The 15,148-nt window shown below is 40.2% G+C and overlaps 1 pseudogene; it reads right to left on the reverse strand.

The window, feature by feature from the left end:
- Positions 1-252: 252 nt before the first annotated feature.
- LOC149245991 (NAD(P)H-quinone oxidoreductase subunit S, chloroplastic pseudogene) lies at positions 253-1,535 on the reverse strand (annotated as a pseudogene).
- Between the last annotated feature and the right edge of the window lie 13,613 nt (positions 1,536-15,148).

Consider the following 15,148-nt stretch of genomic DNA (forward strand, 5'->3'; position numbering starts at 1 on the left):
AAAGGGGATGGAGAACCTCATCAAAAGAAACTTTACAACCGCGTTTCCAAAATAACTAGTTGCAACCAAAAGAACTGAAAGTCCAACTCCATCTCTTTCATATCCCCATGAGAAAGGGGCTGAGGAACCTCATCGAAATAAACTTTACAACGATGTTTCCACCCAAAAAACATTTGTAGATACAGTGGTCTATTTTAAAACGCAAACACGTCTCAATTATTTGATAGTTAGATTATTTGGAAGACAACAAGAGACACTCAATAATATCAAGTTTGAATTTGATGGTATGCTACACGAAACCTCTTCAATTGCTCAGACAAAAACGAAACAATCAAATTCCATTACAGTATTTTTTTAACAATGAAAACAATTTAAATGCTGCTAAAAGGATAATTACAGAGAGAAAGAATTGATAAAACTCATGGCATGTCCATGGTTTCCAGGATCGCAGACTTAGGATTGGACGTGGCGGGTCCCTTGCTCCGTTCCAAGTCCTCAAGCTTGAAAGTCACCAGCTTACTCAGATTCTCACCCTCAAACAGCACCCCAACATTCCCATCAGCTACCTTCTGCACAGTCCCGCTTAACATGTGGTATGGATTCTCGGGATTCTTCACAAGCACAATCATGCCAGGCTGTAGGGGAGGTTGCGGTGCTGCCCTGGGCTTTGATAACTTTCCCAATTCAGAAGAAATTTCAGCTGCAGCACCATCCTTAGCGGGAGGGGGGTTATCTCTAACGAATTTGATTAAGCCCTTCTCACCTCCAGGGAATCCACCAGTCATGCCCTGTAATTCTTTTTCAAAGGTCTTATCATCACCAATCCAATTAGTAGAAATAGTACCTGCGGGATTGTTGGGTTCCATTTTTTCTCCATTTTGCTCCTGTCCAGCTAAACTTGGGGACTGCCCACCAGATGGGATTTGCCTCTTTAGCTCCTCTCTTAATCCTTCCTCACCCTTTGCAAGCCCTCTGCCTCCCAGTAACTGCCACAGATTGAATTTCTCTGCTCTGACCTTCAGTCTGTAGGGCGCAGAAGGGCTAAGTCTAGGAACCCAAATGGCGTTATCCTTTGTTTGGCCTGAGAAATTGTGCTTCTCATCAGTTACAGGCGAAGGGAACGGGAATGTGGATGTGCATGAAGCTCTTAAGAGGGCGGGAAACAACAGGGAAGCCATCATCTTACAACAGAAGCTATCGGTATTATAAAAGGCTAGAGTGTTTTTAAACCCAATTCTGTTCTCTGACCTCGAATACTTTTTTGGTTACAGCTTGCATAAATATCTACAACTCATAAACTGATTTCTTCGTTGATGGATTTTGGGGATTTACCAGAATTGAATCGTACTTCGTGTGGGGAGTGAATTCAATATCCCTTGCTAACCTCACGCGCTCGATCGACTGATTTACCAGAAGTATGACGAGATCAAATGAGCATACAAGTTTGCAGATGAAAAGGATGGGAGCTCGAAACAAAGATACCTTGCCCAATTCGTATAGTAATACCAAATTCGTTCTCACTATTTGGATATACTTGAAAATCAATGAAAATAGCGATAACATGACCCTAATTTGAAACTGAAAATTTTCGAAGTTATTTCCCATAACTTAAAAAAAATAAAAATAAATAAGTTAGGGGATAAAGTTTATTACTTTCTAGAGATTATAAATTTCTTTCATTTTCTGGTGTAGTAGCATAGATATGGAGTTAAGATTGATATATGTCAAATGTCAACTTTATATTAACCATTAAAGAATTATACATCTTTTAGTCATTTATATATATGAATGATATTAAAATATTTTAATTAACGTGACACTAAAATATTTTATTTATAATCTTATTTGTTATTTTTAAATGTCATGTTTTAAGGTTATATTAAGCATTGAAAGAGTTACACATCTCTCTCTAAGAAGTAGAAAACACCTATAAGTGGAATAAGATTCTCTCTCTCAAGTTTATATAAATTATTTTATGTAGGTGAACATTGTATTTATAACCAATATTGAAATATATATTTTTTTGTTAGTAATATCACTTTTTATTTCCATGTCTATTCCATGTTGAACACGAAAGGAATTTGTAACAGCCCTTGTGAAAAGTTCATGTAATAAAAGTTAATAAAGGCAAAATAAGACCACGCTTAAGGGACATGTATTCCAAGCTAAATGTTGGGCAAAGATATCCTAGTGGGCATCACTAAATGTGTTTATGGCTAAGGAAATTGGCAAAGGCTAAGGCAAAGGCATTAAAAGGCAAAAGGCATTTTGGGCACATTTATTTATGAAAATAAAGAAAAATAGGAGAAAAGTAAGGTGAAAGTTCATGGGTTGCATGTGAGGAGGAAATTGAAGGAAAATAATGGAAAATGAAGAAAACAGGGGCCTCATTAATAAAAAGGTTTATAAAGATCAGTTGGTAACCTTTTGTCAGTTCAAGTTTTGGAGCTCTCTTATTATTCTCTATCTCACTCACTCTTGGTCACTTAGAGTTTTCTTGGAGCACTCTAGCTTTGGATCAAGGAAGGAAAAGTAAGCAAAGGGAAAGGAAGGAAAGCAAGGAAGAGCATGATCAAGCAACTTCAATAGGAATACTTGCAAGTAACATATTGCACGTGTGAATCCCTAGCTAGTTTTGGCCACGGGGGCTTCACTAAGGGCCAATACCATACCACATGGGTTCATATTGGTGGATATATATTGAGGAAAAAATGACACAATATATTGAGCATATAATAGGGGGTAAAGGGTTTTAATATTGGTTGGTATAAAAAATGCAGCTCAAAGGTAATGAAAAAATATAAAGGGATATAAAAAATGTTAATGAAAAATGAAAACCTAGAATATCTAGTGAAAGTAGGGGGTTTTAAATTGGGAAGGTGTATTGGGTTTGTATTAGTAGGGGATTAAATAATGTGATTTTCAAAGGTATTTTCCAATATGTAGTCAAATTAAGGGTATTGTTTAGTATGCCACGAAAACGCACGCTATGTTACAGGTTCTATGAATGAAGCCCCCGTGGTTTTGGCATGCATGGCTTTGCATGTTGGTGTATGGTTCTCTTATTGTCGGTGGCTTGGTTTTGTCGGGTTATGATAATGATCTCCAACCTAGCCTTGCCTTTCCTGGGTGCCATGGTGTGTTGGGATGTTTATCTCACTTTTGAGCTTTGGATATGTGAGATGGATTTCGGAATCCAGGGCAGAGGTGGTCTCAAGGTTCATTCCCAAAGGTCTAGGAATCCCTTAACTGGTTTTAGCGGGATTCACGGTAAAGCCTAAGGGAGGAGTCTAGGTTTAGGGCCCAGTGATCCGAGTTTCGATTGCAGTAAAACCTGAGAAAATGATCTCAGTTTAGGGCCTAGTGATCCGGGATTAGACTGCGGTAAAGCCTGAGAGACAAGGAAACGGAAAATTCTTCAAGGATAGTGATGGATTCCGGATGGCATTCCAAGCTCAGTGCAATTTTGTGATCGAAGCACCGATTTTGGTGTGATCACGGTTTGGTGAGGGTGGAGGTAGTTTAACCTCTCGATTCCCTTTGGTTTTTATGGATTGGTTTATCCATGACATCCCACATTCATGCTTGGAATATGGCATGAGGGTGACAGGTTGAAAGAAAGATTTGGTTCAGCCATGCCAATGGTTGGGTGGTACGTGGAAGTCTCGAACTTGTTCGGATTTTCCTATGATTAATGAAAGTTAAGTTCTCTTAATTTTGTACTTGTTTATATTTGGATTTAATGGTTGTTATATCTCTGTTATTTCCATGGTTTTATGCTGGTTATAAGCATGGTTAATTGACTGGTTCATGTCATGGTTATTTCATGTATTTACTCGTAATTGTTAAAATGATGGATGCATGACCTAATTGATGTCATAACAGTTCAAGGGAGAAGGTTGTGATCCTTTTTGTCATGTTTCAAAAGATTTTTCAGTCATTCATGCTTTGCCTTGTATCCTAGACCTATAGGTTGCATTGATGCCAAGTTTTTGAAATAATGTCAATCCCAGTTGGGGATGGTCATGCCTAGTCCTGAAGTTGAATTTTGGTTTATTAGTCTTGTTATCATGTGTTTGATGGATTCTGAAAGTTACAACAAGTTTTGTGCAGTGACCGAAATTCTCGGCTAGAAAAGTGCCTTAAATTTCACGGATGTTGGCACAGGTCTGCTAGGAAAAGTCCCTTAACGTAGGTATGCAGGCCTATGAGAGCGTCTAAAGGTCCCTGGAAGCTAGCATTCCCATAGCATGAGAGCGTCCAAAGGTCAAGAGGTCAAAAATTTAGTGGGACCTAAGGCCAGGATGCCTGAGTGGCTGGGATGTCTCCCGGTGGTATGGTTGTTGATGTGGAAGGTATGGTTGATGTGTTTCCATCGATTCCATTTCCTTAAGGTCGCCAAGGAGGTTGAATCATATCAAAGTAGCCTCTCGTAGCATTTTTACCCCCATTGGCTGGTTAATTGGGTAGATGTGGGAGGAGGGTGGCTACATATTGATATCAGAGCGTGGTTGTGCTCTCCTTGGTTGAAAGTGTTTGTTAGGAATTCATGTTGGTTGCACATGTGTCAGTCATCCTTGAATGATTTTTTCATATGCATGGTGTTAGTCATGGTCATAGTGATGTTGCCATGAGAATAAGGATGTCGTTGTGTGAAGTGTGTTTTCATGGGTGTATGATTGGGTACATGTTGTTTATGTTTGTGTACGATCAGTATACAATGATATGGTTGTGTTGTCATGCATGAGTTTATGGTATGTGTAGTTAATATGTTCATTTGTTGATGACCAAACTCTAGCTAGACTGATGGTTACATGGTTATATGCTTGTGTATCATATGTCTATATTTTGTTCTGATTATGTTATATATGTATCACATTGATTGGATGATCTTGCAGATGAGATATCCTCCCCGAACTACATTAAGGTATGTTGGTTTATTGTGATTTGGTTTAGCTAACATAGTATGCCTTGTAGGAAAGAGATCAAAATGGCTAGCAAGATGGTAGACTGTTAACACTCAGGTTGTCCCTTGGCTCCTAAGGGATACGGCCGAGGTAACCACAAACCAATCTTTGGACTGCAGGTGCTAGCCCGCTTGCAATCAGAGAGGGCTCTCTCTTAATGATTTAGCTTTGTTGATGATGATTTTAGGCTAGTTATTGAGTTCAAGGGGTTTTGTTTAAATTTTGGTGGGAAGGATGAAACTTTCAAGTAGAGAGGTAATGCATAGTGTGATAAGTTCAAACCATTGGGCATGGAGTCATGGAGTAGGACTGCTGGTGCGTTTTCTTGGTCACAAGAGGAATATGGAGCAAGATAGCTACACATGAAACAACTTTCAAGCTAAATGGAGATGGATTGAAGGCTAAGGAATGAGAGGCAATTAAGAATCTCTCTTTCAGCTTAACAGAGGGAAGGTGAATGAGCTCTATCTAGGAGCAGTAAAGAATCCCTAGATAACTGTCAAACATGGGCGAATCAAGGGAAATATGAGCCAAAGGGAATTCATATTCATTACCAATTCAGAGGAAAACATAAAGAAACAACAGAAATTGAGCATAGAGTGCAGTTAAACAAAGTCTAAGCTATTCATTTTTCCTGCTATTTTAGATGGTGACATATGTATGATATGAGCATATATCAATGGAAAACAGAGGTAGAAAACACTTATTGAGTCATGTTGCAGCACAAGAATTCCACATTCACTCTTCAACCATTAAACAAACAGTAAACAGTCCATCCTCCAAGCTTTTCAGCAGTCTTTGATTAAGGAAAACATCAAGTATACAGAGCGAGTCTCTAGTGGAGCGAATCAACCAACCAACCCTCTAAACAGTAAATTAGGGTGGTTTTTATAAGCAAAATATCTACAAGAATCAGATCTGAGACAGATCTGATGCAATAAGTGTCTTTAACCTAACATATGCTTGAAATAAATGCCCAAAATATCTATCTAATGCTGCGCCGGGGGCAGCTGCCTCAAAAATGAGTAACTATGATGTCCTTAGAGCTCTGTGCTGGCATTTGGCCATAACTGTGCTTTGATTTCTGCAGTGCTGCCCTTAGGTGGCCTTATGCATTAACTTTGATCTGGTGAGCTTTGATGGCCCAATACTGCTTTATTGACTTTGATGGGGGCCTCTTAATGTTTACCTGCTTTGGAAATACGGATTTCCACCAAAAACACTAACTGATAGTCTTTGCCGCTTCCTCTGATACACTTTCACTGAACCTGGGCTCCTTATTGTCTTCTGAATGCTTTAAACTGTCCCATCGACATTTTATGGCTATTGTTCGGCCCTCTGTTGCCTTAAGAACTGTTTTTGCCCCTTTTCTAAATCCTGCGTGAAGAAATTCCTGTGAATTTGCGAATTTCGGGCCTGCTGGTAGCCAAGCCATGAGAGGGCTTCCATTTTGGCCTATTTTTCTTAGCGCTTAGGGATTCAAAAACTACCTCGGTTTTTCATTCTGGGCATCCCTTGCTGCAGATTTCACGCTTCGCGCCCTTTTCGGTGATGACGTCAGCAGTGGGTCCCAGTACGGCGGTGACGTGGCAGGGTGACGTGGCAGTACGGTGGGGTGATGATGTGGCAGTGACGTGTCACAGGACACGGTGGCAAGAGGCCGATGTTGGTTGATGACGTCACGAACATGTGGCGCTATCGTCATTCGGTAGAGGCGGTATTCGGTTTTCTCCCGCACCGCTTTTCCGCGTAGGTGGTATTGGGGGAGGGGCCTCCGAACACACCGGGAGGCTAACACGTGGCAGGGGTACGACAGGGAAACCGACCATCCCCCGGACATTAACCTCCGGCAGATCGGTATATGAAAACACCCGCCCACCATTGATCTGGGGTGCTGGCCATCGGACGGCTGGCGGGGTAGGTGAGGTAGCGGGAGGTTAGGGATGGGACCCGCCTGTAATATTTAAACAAAAATGCACGATGGGGGTTGAAAACCTTAGGTTAATGCGGAGTTTGAGGGTTTTATGTGCGCGAAAGGTAGGATAGTGAGGTTTTAAGGGTAAAGGGGTGGATCTAGGTTATTAGCCTAACCAGAGGTTAGATTAATCCCAGGGTTAGGACGCGGATGGGTTGACAGTAGCCCCAGATGGACTATCATTTCCCAGAACTGTATGTACATAGCTATAGTGCTATAGGGTGGGATATGTAATATTTTTGGGATTTTATATAGTTTTTTGTATAATAGGGGATAAGGAAATGATCTAGGGAGCTAGATAGTAGAGTTAGGAGTTAATATGAATTTGTGAGGTGAAGTGTAGGGGAGAGGCTAATCTTGTGAGCTAAAACTTAGACATAGGAAGTGAATGGACTGTGGAGACATGATTTTTACACAAGAAATGTGGCTTCTTTTCACTGAAGAGAGTCAAAGCTTGACTTGGTTTTTTACAAAAATGAAGTGATAACAGGACTGGTTGGGCAGATCCCAAGGTCCTCAAAGGGATGTTAGTGAGTGATTTGGAGATTTAGAAGAAAGGGGAATTAGACATGCCTCGCTTGAGCTCCTCCAAAGGGAAATTGCCTTATACTTGTGATCTGAATAGTTATAACATTAAAAAACATGAAATGTATCACATAGCTTGATTCTGCAACCACAAAACTACTTACCCAGCCTACTTACCTAGCATTTTTTCTTCTTTTTGCATGGGTGCACTTGGACTTGCAGACCCTGATTATCCTTTTTTCCTTTTGACTGCCCTCCTATCTAAACGTACCCTTATATCATCTAGGGGCTCAGATTAAGCTGTTGAGCACCCTTGTTTCTCTACCTATCTACAAATCTGCCAAGATTAAGCTGTTTGGACAAATATCCATTCTCTATATTTTACAACAAGGAATTGAAACCTAGGGAAGCCAAGATTAAGCTGTTTGGACTTCCCTTAACTGAAAAACTCATCAAAATGGATTAACTCATCAAAATTTGGAATACAGTAGTGGCATTTAGACTGGCACACTTTCATGGCCTCTTCTTTGGCCTCTTTCTGGAAATATGGAACCTTGCAGCATGAAAAGATGACATATTTGGCACTTTCAACTGTCAATCATGAAATATGAACACCTATTGTGATAGGAGGCTAACAGTGGCTCCACTTGGGGATGGCTTTTCCTTGTGAAAAGCCAAGAACAGCAGGTCAGACTGCCTTGATCTTCTATTGTTGTTGTAGACTGAAACTTCCCTTGTGCTGGCTGTCAAATGATTGAAAATTTGAAACCTGAACACAACATTCTCATAAACTGATTTTTTATACAATAGCAGCACTGCTTGCTTTTTTCTGCGTGCTTTATCATTACATGCACTTGTGCTTGAGAACCTGCCTTTGAAATAAACACAACGTAGGGGAACAAAACTGGAGCACTTCCCTTGATTCTGTTTTGAAAAAAAAAAAGGATGCTGATGTAAACTGAAAATCCTCCTTTCTTTTAATACTATTGACTGAAAAATTGCCTGCTCTTTTGCTGAGATTAATGCAATGACAGAGATCTGAATGGAGGACTTGCTTTGGTTCTATCTTTAAAGAACTTTGCTGCGTTGTTCCATTATTCGGCCTGCTATAAAAACAAAGTGCTGAAAATACAAGTATTTATGTACAAATATAATACAGCTGCGTTGGTTCAACAACGGGGATCATAATAATGCTTTAGCATTCGACCATTGACAGGGCCTTCTTCAGTTGTGCCGCCCTCTGCAGATTTGAGGAAATAAGTGTTATTGCCCTGCACAGCACTGATAACAAATGGAACTTTCCATAAAAAATCAAATTTTGCATGTTTGCCCTTGTCTTCTCTTCGTGAGTCCCACCTTAGAACTTTGTTGCCAACACAGAAATCCTCAGCCTTAGCTCTCTTATCAAACATCATTTTGAGCTTCTCTTGCAAAATTTGAGCTCTATCATAGACCTGTTCTCTTGTTTGCTGAAGATGAATGGTTTGGTTGATTCTTCGTTGAACATCATTTGGTTCAGCTTGGATCTCTTGTAACAGCTTGATGATAGGAGTGCCCAAGGAAGATGAAAATCTGGCCTCCATGCCATACACCAGCTCATAAGGGCTCATCCCAATGGATCTCTTTGTTGAAAGTCTGTCTGCCCATAGGGCATTTGTGAGCTTTTATGCCAGTTCTTCTTGTTTTCTTCTAGCACTTTCTTTATGATGTTGATGAGGATTTTGTTGGATGATTCGGCCAAGCCATTACCTTGAGGGTAATAGGTTGTGGAGTGGCCCAAGGTAATGTGAAATTTATGGCAAAAATTGATCATCTTTTTGGATTTGAAAGCAGCGGCGTTGTCAGTAATGATCTTCTCAGGGCAGCCAAATCTAGAAAGGATGTTGGTCTCAAGGAATTGGATAATGGTGGAGTCATTGGCCTGTCTACATGGTATGGCTTCAATCCATTTAGTGAAATAGTCGGTGGCTGTTAAAATCCACTTATGCTGGCCTGAGGAAGAGGGGTGGATTTCTCCAATGAAGTCAAGACCCCATTGTTGGAAAGGCTTCTCGGTTGAGATGGGCTTAAGAGGCAAAGGTAACAACTTTCTTTTGCCCTCAAAGATTTGGCATTTATGACATGAGACAGCAAAGAGGGCCAATAGAAACCAGCCCTTAAAATTTTATCAGCAGTGGACTTCCAATATAGATGTCCTCCACAGTCCCCTACATGGAATTCTTTCATGACATTGTTAGTTTCATTCATGGTTAAACAATTAAGCAATATGCCTTCATGATTTTTCCAAAATAATGCACCATCTAAGACACAAAACTTGGAAGCTTTCATCTTTAAAAATCTTTTCTTGGTTCTGGACAATCCTGGGGGAGCAAACAGGTTTAACAATACAAAGCATATATCAGCATACCATGGGGATTGCAAAAAGGTTTCACTGATATGTGGAGTCGCCAGCTCCTGTTCATTGTCCAGTTGCTTAATGTCTAAGGCTTGAAAGTTTGTTTCGAACATCAGTTTGGCTAAACCTTGTCCCTTTATGAGCTTGGTTGGTTTTATTTCTATGTCATACTCAAGGATGTTAGCGATCCACTTGCCTCTTTTTCCTTCTAACCCCTCTTGGGTTAATATGTCTTTTACAACATCATTTGGGACATAGGCAATCACATGTGAATATAAAATGTAAACTCGGAAATCTTTGATTGCTTTAACAAGGGCATAGGCCTGCTTCTCCATGATTTGGTACTTCAAAGGGGCATCTCTTAAGGCTCGGCTGAAAAATGCAATTGGATTTTCATTTCCTTGGTCATCCTTTTGCAAAAGGACAGTAGCTATGGTGTGTTCAGATGCAAATGAAAAAATGATGAAATCCTTATCAAATTGAGGACTTGTGAGGACTGGGGCTTGGGTTAAGGCAGTTTTGATACTCTCAAAGGCTTACTTGGTTTCAAGAGACCATTTTACCTTAGCATCCTTTTTTAACATGTTGCTTAACAATCTTATCAGCTCGGCTAGATTTGGGATAAATCTCCTTAGGAAATTGATCTTTCCAAGGAATGCTTGCAACTCTTTTATGTTTCTTGGAAATGGGATTTGAAGGATGGCTTGAATTCTTTCAGGATCGATTCTAATCCCATCTTTTGAGATAATATGGCCTAGTAATTTACCTTCTTCAAGGCCAAAGAGAGACTTCTTGGGGTTTAAGGAAATGTCGTATTTCCTACATGTCATGAATATTTGCCTTAGGTGTTTGAGGTGCTCTTGATCAGATTTGGAGAAAGGGGTAAGGTCATCAAGATAGACAACCAAGAAATCATGGATTTCCTTGACAAATGCAATGTCCATGGCCCTTTGAAAGGTAGCACCAGCGTTTTTAAGTCTGAAAGGCATCTTCACATATTTAAATGTTCCCCACAGTGTGGTAAAGGCTGTCTTGTCTTGGTCATCCGGGTGAACCAGTATTTGATTAAAACCTGAAAAGCCATCTAGCAAAGAGATTCTAGATGACCCCACTACTCTTTGTAGGATGTGGTCCATTTTTGGCAATGGGTAGTGGTCTTTTAGGGAGAATTGGTTTAAATTTCTTAGATCTACACATAGCCTAATCTCACCTGTCTTCTTTCTTGTGGGAACAAGATTGGATACCCATTCAGAAAATCTGATGGGTGCTATGATACCTGCTTCAAACATTCTTTTCACTTCCTTTTCAATCAAAGGGAGAAGCACAGGATTGATTCTTCTTAGTTTCTGTTTGAAGGGCTTTTGATTTGGTTTTAAGGGAATGGTGTGTTGGATTACTGAGGTGTCATAGGACTTCAAGTCCTCATAACTCTAAGCAAATACATCTTGGAATTCTTTAAACAAATCAACATATTTGGGCTTTTGATCGGGTGGCAAAGATTGAGATAGTTTGATCATTTTGGGCTTCTCTTCTATCCCAATGTTGTGTTCTTCTATAGCAGCATTTAAGGGCTGCATTTTTGGCTTTTTGGGAACATCATTTGCATCAAACATATCTTCTAACGGAGTGAGGCCAGCAGGGAGAAAGTTATCTTTTAGATCAACGATCTCGGCCTCTGTTTCGGCTATTTCCTCCTAATGCATCTTTTTTAGCTCTTCTATGTTTGCATTGTCAAAAACAGTTGGGTTTAGCATTTGTTTGGCTGTTACAGCTTGCTGATTTTCATTTGTTTATTGTTATTCATCCATCATAGCATCCATGTCAATGTTAATATTTGAAAACTCATGCTCAAGAGTGAGGAAATTGTTAATCTGGGCATCATTTTCAAACACTTTCCAATCTTTAACATTATTTTGGATAGCAGGCCTATGTTTTATCTCAGCAGTGAAATGGTGATTTGGATCAAAGGGCAGCTTGCATGTACTAGCAAAAGTGGCTAGGCTGTGTGCATGAATGTTATGATCTCTTGAAATCTTGGCAAGCTTGGATTCAGTGAATGCATTGAGTATATTAGTGGCATCAGCCCTATAGGCCCTCATTCTATTGTCATTAGTAAAAAAGTTGCCTTTCATTTGCTGTATGACTAAATCAGAGTCACCTAGAATGGATACTTTTGCAGCTCCTAGAGCTTTGATCAGTTTAAGGCCTAAAAGGAGAGCCTCATACTCTGCCATGTTGTTGGTGCAATTGAATTTTAGTCTGTAGGCATGGCCTTCTGCATGATTGTTGTGTGTATTGTGAATCCATACACCTACCCCTGCTCCTAACTTGTTAACAGAGCCATCAAACTCTAAATACCATGTGATTTCTTGCTTGTGGTTAGTATTAAGAGTTTCAGTCATTCTTGCAGTGGGCAGATTTGAATTTTCTATTTGGGGAGGTTCTTCTTGTATGCTGGTCGCCTTGATTGTTTTGACAGTTTCATCAGTATGGGCAACCGATTCTTCATTGATGTGTGTGTCCAGTTCTAAAGCCAACGGCTTATCATCAGTGGGAGGACTTGTTTCATCATTAAATAAAATAAAAGAATCCATATCAGAATGGATTGAATAGATAGGGAAGTTTTGGGGCTTTTCCTCACTACTTACCACATACTTCATCAGTGTTTCCCTATACAGTCTCTTTGGTTGCCCAAAGACTGAAATAGTGGCATAGGAGAGGTCTAGTTGGAGAGATCCTTGGAGTTTTGCTCCCCAAGATCTTGACAATAGCATGCCATACTTTGGTGGAATGTCAGCAACCACCACATCCATGAGGATTGTCTTGTTTGGGTATTGGACTAAGGAGACACATAAGTCTTTAATTAAGCCTAAGCACTTGACCTGACTTGAGTCAAAGGAGAATAAGTCTTTCTAGGGTCTTGTAACATCAAGGTTTAGCTTCTCCATTACAGCTTTGGGCATAAGGTTGTGTGAGGCACCTGAGTCAAGCATAGCATTATGCAATACTTTATCATGAATGTGCAAACTGACATAGAATGGTAACATAGCTCCATGTCCTGATTTACCATTGACTTCAGGACCGAAAAGGAGCTCAGGTTGATCATCTAATACATTCACATCATCCCTATTTTCTGGCATTTGCAGCGATCTTTTGATTTGCTGCCTATAGATATCATGTTTGGCAAGTTCAGATAAAGGGATGGATATCTTCAGTTTACCTATTTCTGCCTCTAAATCAAAAGGTTTTTCTGACTGTGTTTTAGTATTGTGACTGGCAGATTTTCCCTTTTTAATTGCACTTTCAGCGGTTTTCTCTTGTTCTTCATTGATTTCTTGAACTATTTCTGATTTGGAAAGGTTTTTAGGAGAGTTGTTCAAATCTTCTTTTGAGGGAGAAGGTGGCAGAGGCTGATCATTAGAGGGCTGCATGTCTGTGACATCCTCTATGGTGACATCCTTTGGATTTGGAACTGTTTTATCAGCAGTTTCTATAAGGGCAGCCTTTTCTTTGATCTTCTGAGGCTGTTTGGTATCACTTGGTTTAACCTTTTCGGGCACATCTATGGTTCTTGTCCTCAGCTTATACTGTTTGTGGACCTCATAAACAGCTGAATCATAACCTTGCTTAAAATCAAAAGACTCACCTGACTTAGTCTGAAATCGATTCATCTCATGGTCATCTTGGTCTTCTTGGGTTAGGAAAATTTGTTGCTCACCCTTCAGATCCATCAAATTCATATGAGTGTCTTCTGTCTGCTCACTAGATGTGGATGCTTCTGTGTAGTTCTCTTGGAAAGGAGGCCTTATATCATGGTTTGGGCTAGACCTACCAGCATTTGTGTTCTGAGTTTTCCTGAAATTTGGGTTCCTTATGGTATTGGGCTATTGTCCTTCCCATGTAGATTTCCTTTCAACGCTTTCCACTCTATCTCCCAGCCTGTGCATGCCACTGATAATAACATCCAGCTTTTGGTCTAAGGCTGAGGGTTCTTCCTTAAAGGTGGTTCTTCTCTTAGTTCTAGCTCTGTTTCTTTTGGCAATCAGATTTGCCTCTACGCTAACAGCAACATCTTGCATGTCTGCTAGGCTTTGAGGGGCTCTTTCCCTTAACTGATAAGCCATGTCAGTATCAAAACCATCAGGGAATTTATACAAAGCAAGATCAGGTGGAGGTCTTAAGTTCTGTGGTATTGCATTATAAACATTATTAAATCTCGCACAATAGTCTAAGACAGACTCTTGAGGGCCTCTTTTGATGGTGTCATATTCAGATAATATGTGCAAGGGATCTTTCTTTTTCTCCCATCTGTTAAGAAATGTTTGGTAAAGGGCCTCTGGGTTAGCTATGGAATTTGCAGCAAGGCTTCTAAACCAGGGCCTTACATCTCCTGTTAAGCTTTGGACAAAAATCTTCATTCTCACGCTATCATCATCTATCTCGTAGTTCTCAAAATAGTCTTGCATTTTTTTGGTATGTTGAAGGGTTGGGCAAGAACCAGTACCATCAAAGTATGTGATTTTAGTTTGGTAATCCTGAGGCATAGCCCCTGGATTAGCAGGCAACTGTAACGGAGCATATCTATTCGCCATATTCACAGGGATAAGTGGAACAGCAGGGATAAATGGAACGACTGGAACAACGGTAATAATAGTGGTAATGGGAGTATGTGCAGTGAATGGAGGTGTGGAAGGAGTGCTTTGAGAGGTGGATGATGAACAAGGGGAAGTAGGGGTTGAACGAAATAAAACTTTGACAGGGGTTGGAACACAGCTTGGCTGGACTGCTTCAGGACTAGAATCAACAAAATCTTCTCTTCGCTCTAGCTTCCTCAGGTTCCTTGGGATTAAATTGGGATTTTCAAAAATCGCTGGGGGATTTGGGTCTGGATTTGACCTTGTATAATGTGAGTTCCTTTTGGGAGCCAGATTCTGAACTTGTTTTGGTATTTTCTGTGAATGTTTTTAGAATTAGCAAGGAACTGATCAAATTTTGGAATAGCTATCTACAGCTTAAAACTAGCATGAAGATTGACTGAAGCAACTTTTATTTACTCCTGTAAATGCAAAGCAAGAATAGTTTCAAAGGCTCCCTGGCTAACATTCAGGCTTCATCTGTAGTTTTAAGGAATATACAGCAATTAGAAAATTCATTAGTTTCCCAAGTGGAGTCGCCATTATGTTAACACTCAGGTTGTCCCTTGGCTCCTAAGGGATACGGCCGAGGTAACCACAAACCAATATTTGGACTGCAGGTGCTAGCCCGCCTGCAATCAGAGAGGGCCCT

The sequence above is a fragment of the Pinus tabuliformis genome, chromosome 7 (assembly GCF_031772625.1).
Source record: "Pinus tabuliformis cultivar Carrire ecotype Pingquan chromosome 7, CPIR1, whole genome shotgun sequence".
Lineage (NCBI taxonomy): Eukaryota > Viridiplantae > Streptophyta > Pinopsida > Pinales > Pinaceae > Pinus > Pinus tabuliformis.